Source organism: Patagioenas fasciata, chromosome Z (genome assembly GCF_037038585.1).
Source record: "Patagioenas fasciata isolate bPatFas1 chromosome Z, bPatFas1.hap1, whole genome shotgun sequence".
Classification (NCBI taxonomy): Eukaryota; Metazoa; Chordata; class Aves; order Columbiformes; family Columbidae; genus Patagioenas; species Patagioenas fasciata.
The window spans coordinates 15,541,768-15,546,935 of record NC_092560.1 but is presented as its reverse complement, the minus strand read 5'-3'; the positions used below and the strand labels follow the sequence as shown (position 1 = coordinate 15,546,935).

Below are 5,168 nucleotides of genomic sequence, written 5' to 3'. Positions count from 1 at the left end.
CATAATCCTTGATTTTGTGCATTTTTTATTTGTTTTTCTGTCATAGAGGGTCAAGTACAACTGGTCACTGTAGCACAAAGGAAGGCTAAGTTCCTCCCAATTGCCATACCATACCAAGAAAAAAGAAACCCCTGTCCTACCAGGTTGTCTGCTTGCACTGTTACAGACAGAATACAGGAATTTCTTTTTCTAGGGCTCTCAGCCTTGCATCAGAGACTTGGCCACTGGTGAAGGGACAGATATCCCTTGAGTATTGAACCTGACCAGGCTCAACATTTTTGTTGCAACGTATCATCCAAGACTTATTTCAAAAAAATCATTAATATACTAGGAAAAGCTTATTAGTTGTTTTGCACCCCCCAAGTTTGTATTTGTTCTGTTCATTCTTTATCTACGGATCTGTCTTCCTAAAGACTTATCTTTGTACTTTTGTATGAGAAAGTCTGTTACTGAGTTTCAGGGTTAAGAAAGATCTGTACATTCAAACCATCTTTAAATTTACATGCTTTAGCATGCTTAACTTTCCTGGGTTTTTGTTTAGGGCTTAAGATGATTAATTGTTTCTGATGATATGCACAAGCCAAGTTATCTCCAAAGCTGTTCCTAACATTAAATATTTTTTTTTGTTTCTCAGGTCTTAAAAAAAAATTCAGACTTGAAAATGTAATTCATAATCCTGAATGTAGATAGCATGCAAACCATTGATTACATTTGCATTTTGTTGTTCCTTTGAGTATTGTGCTTAACTGAAAATGGTTGTTGCATATACAACAATAGGTGTGAATATGCTCAGTGCATGTACATTTTTGTCTTGAACAGATGGAGTAATACTCTCTGCACATTATGTAATTGGCATAAAAAGATTTAGCTGATGCACAAAGTCTTTTATGGCTATGGTATGTAAGGAAGCTATTATTACACAGTAACTATACTAAGGTGACACAACTGGGGAGTATCGTTTCTCCATAAGGGAGCAGTAGTTGCCACATTATGTAGATTTTAAAATTAGTTTAATTAGACCTCTGTAGAGGAGTGTTTGATTTTTACCTCAGTTCAATGTAATTTGCAGCAGCACAGGAAAAGTCACAAAACCACCACCAACAAAAACAACAAACCCAACCCTGAAAGCCCCCAAACTATCCAGCTTTAAAGTTGTGTGAGAATATCACAACAAGAGATTCAGGAAACAGCCAGGAAGGATATGTCTAAAATGGAAGAAAATGTGGCAAGGGAATAAAAATGTAAACATATTCCTGGTTTTGAAGGAACTGTGGAGTTAAAGGACAGTGATAAGTGTGCCTGAATCTTCCTGTTCTTATGATATATCCAGGCAGTAGATGTGGAATGCAAGCAGAAGAAAAAAATCCAGCCACCCTTCCTCAAATTAACAGTTTCTGTAAAGCCAAACTACTCGAGAAGATAGAAGTTGTACAGAAGGGGCCCAGAGCCAGGTTAATGATTTCAGCAAGAAATTATGTGCTGCAAAGGCTGGTTTCGTACTCAAGATCTGTATTTTTTTTCCCACTGTAGGAAAGGATTGACACTATTTGCTCCAAGGGAAACAAAAGCTAAGCTTGGACAAAGATTCTGAAGCTGAAGGTTCATAATACAGAAAAGTAAGATGTTGTTTGGGTATGTTTATGTGATTTTGGACTCTCTTAAAGGAATATGTACTGTTCATAAAAAAAAACAAAAACAAAACCAAAAACAAACAAAAACCAAAACAAACCAAACAAAAAAACCCCAAAACCAAATAAAAACTAAGCTCCCTATGTATAGAATCACAGAATCACAGGATCGTAAAATAGTTTGGCGGCCTTCAAAGCTCATATAGTCCAATCCCCCTGCAATGACCAGGAACATCTTCAACCAGATCAGATTGCTCAGAGCCCTGTCCAGCCTGGCCTTGAATGTATCCAGTGAGGAGACATCTACCACCTCTCTGGGAAACCTGGGCCAGTGTTTTACCACCCGCACTGTAAAAAATTTCTTCCTTGTGTCCAGCCTGAATCTCCCCTCCTTTACTTTAAAACCATTACCCCTCATCCTATCATAACAGGCCTTGCTAAAAAGTCTGTCCCTATGTTTCTTATTGGCTCCTTTTAAGTACTGAAAGGCTGCAATAATGTCACCCTGGAGCCTTCTCTTCTCCAGGCTGAACAAACCCAACTCTCTCAGCTGTTCCAGCCTTCTGATCATTTTTGTGGCCTCCTCTGGCCCCTCTCCTACAGGTCCATGTCTGTTCTGTACTGAGGACTCCAGAGCTGGGCAGAGGACTGCAGGTGAGGTATCACCAGAGCAGAGCAGAGGTGCAGAATCATCTCCCTTGACCTGCTGGCCACTCTGCTTTTCATGCAGCCCAGGATTAGATTGGTCTTCTTGGGGTGCAAGCACACATTGCCAGCTCATGTATAGTCTTTCACTCATTGTATTTGCTCTCTTTGTTTTTGTCTCTGTCTCGCATCCTTAAATCAGAGCAATAAAATAATGAATAGACAGACTCCTGTGAAGAGACTTTGTTAAACAGTTATGTCCAAATAATATAACAGACTCATTAAAATATACATGACACTGTAACTCAGAAAGTGATGTAAGTATTTGAAAACTAGAACCATGGCACTCTTATTCTTTGGGTTCTTATTTTGCTAGGTATTTTATATATATATATATATATATATGTATATATATAATTCATCTGAAAATAATTTAGGGGCTTATGGAATAGAACAAAATAAAAGCATTTTGTTTGGTTGTTTGATTGTTTTTTTGTCATTTTTTTGGGGGCTTTTTTGTTCGGTTCGTTGGTTGTTTGTGGGGTTTGTTTGTTTGTTTGAGATTTTTATTTTTTGTTTTGTTTTGTTGGGTGTTATTTTTCTGTGTTTTGGTTTTTTTTTTTTTTTTAAATCTGGAGATTGCACCAGGTATTTACTATCTAGTGTAGCTATTCAACTAAAGAATATCCTGCCATTTCTGAGTGTTTATGCCTTGGCAAATAACCTTGTAGAAGTTAGGTTATCCCAAGGCTGATTTTAAAAAAATCCAAAAAACAAAAACCAAACAAATAAAATAAACCTCTATTACTTTAAATGACAGTGGCCCTATTTATTTTTCTATGACAGCATAAAATTTTATGTGTGTTCTTGTTCCAGCTGCAAGAAAATAATGGAGAAATCAGATCTCAGCATGTCATATCTCTGGTGTATCTCTCCATCTAATCTGGTGATACGTGTGCAGAATGGGAGTGTAGCTGTTTCCCATGTTAGGTGAGCACTGACCAACAGTATTGGTGTGATTGCTGGTGCTTTTCTAACAGCAGAATCATATCAGAAATACAGAAGCAATTTGGCTGAAGGTTAATCTGTATGGGAACAGACTGCATGCAGGTATGGGCAGCTGCATATCTGGAGGGAGGCAATACAAAAACTGCATTTGGTCTTCTGAAGCCAATGTAATGTTTTCCTACCTATCTCCTTTGATTCTAGCTGTTAAAAGGATGAGATACCTGTAAAATGAGTTCAGTGTGGGGGGAACCTTTGAGCTGTATTTACACACAGTATAAATGTTCTAGAAAATTCTTGCTCCAGGCATTTCTGTGTGAGGAGCCCCCAGTATGTCCCTTGTTTATCTATATTTACAAAAGACAGAGAGGAAAACCATAGGCAGGAGTGCTTGGAAAGGGAGCTGTAACTGTGAGCACACACTTCTTGCAGGAAGAGATGTGACAAAATTCTTCATGAAATACAGCTCCACTGATGGCAGCACTAAAGCTCCCTTTCTGTTCAATTTTATATCTCTTTCAGTGAAACTAAGACTTCTGATCTGACCTGCTGTGGCATCTAAAGCCAGATTTCTGCTCAGAAATAAGCCTGTGATGTGCCTTTCCCCATGCCTCGCTCTCAAAGCACGTGAATATACGTACACCGACTTCTGGTGGGCTCCCTGGGACCATGCCTCTGCTCACAGATCCTCCTGGGTTGGCACTTGGTGCTGAACCAACGCTGAGGACCAGCCACTTCTGACCAGGCAGTGACACCTCTCCTCTACAAAGCTGTGGTTTTCTTCCCTGTATGACATACAGAATAACCAGGATAATATTAGACACTGTCTTCAGATATCTCCCAGGCTTAGAGACAAGGTGTTGGTTACTTGTCTGATCTTTGCCTGCTAATGGAAATTGGATCAGCGTACTGAAGTCATGGGGCTCTGCTAATGTGTGCCAGCTGATAAACTGTGACACATAACTATTGCTAGACTGTGATTTGGTCACGCAGATGAAAAATACTGTTGTGCGGACTACATAAAATGTTAATATGGTTATATGTTACCTTTGGATGTTCGTTAAAGAGTGGCTTTGTCCAGGCAATGTTTGTAATGGATCAAGTTTTGTCTGTGTTTCAGCAGCTGGCACAAAGAGCATGAAGCCTAAATAGTGTGCAGGTCAATAGAAATGTGATTATGCACTCAGCAAACTTCCTCATTTTTTAAAAGCCTGGCATTTGGCTAGAGCTCAGGACAGTAATAATGACAGGCTGTAATGAAGGAGAACTCAAAACTTTACAGGGTTGACTTTCTTAGGCTGTCTAGGCCTGACATGGAACAGCTTTTTTAGAAAAAGTTTAGTATTCTTAGGATGCAGAAATGGTTCTTTTTTTTTTTTTTTTTGAATCTTCCTTTGTCCAGAGGCAAGCTTATTCTGAAAATGGAACTTACTATTCTTTCTCTGGCATTACTAGTTGTCAGTTGGGTAGATATTTTTAACCTTTCTTCCTGGGTTGCGAACATTACGTTTAAAATCTTTTTTCACTGATGCCCAGCATTGTCTATCCTGAATTTTCATAACCTAATTTGGGAGAGCAGTCTCACAATGCTTTCCTAGTCAAGCTCTGCTAGATAGATATTGAAATGTGGTCTGAAGCTGACTGTCTTTCTGCTGGTCTTACAGGGAGTCTAAGGCCATTTCTCTCCTAATTTATGGATTTTTTTTTTTCAGGAAATGCAAGTTAATTTTGCTGTTGTAGTACCCATCCTATTCATTTGCTGTCTGTTAAGAAAACATTTGCAGCTATAAAGAAAATTTGTTATTTCAAGCTTTATGAGGATTTCAAAATTAATACATCTCCAGTTGAACAAGCACTTCAAATATGTCCCTTCTGAAAGCAAAGCAGAAA

At 38.6% G+C, this 5,168-nt stretch overlaps 1 long non-coding RNA gene across 1 annotated transcript; it reads left to right on the top strand.

Annotated features, from left to right (window-relative positions):
- Positions 1 to 1,529: 1,529 nt before the first annotated feature.
- Positions 1,530 to 4,048, top strand: LOC139826396 (uncharacterized). The gene is made up of 3 exons (XR_011736425.1): positions 1,530 to 1,616; positions 3,150 to 3,263; positions 3,801 to 4,048. It is a non-coding gene; the product is annotated as an uncharacterized lncRNA (long non-coding RNA).
- The last annotated feature ends 1,120 nt before the right edge of the window (positions 4,049 to 5,168 follow it).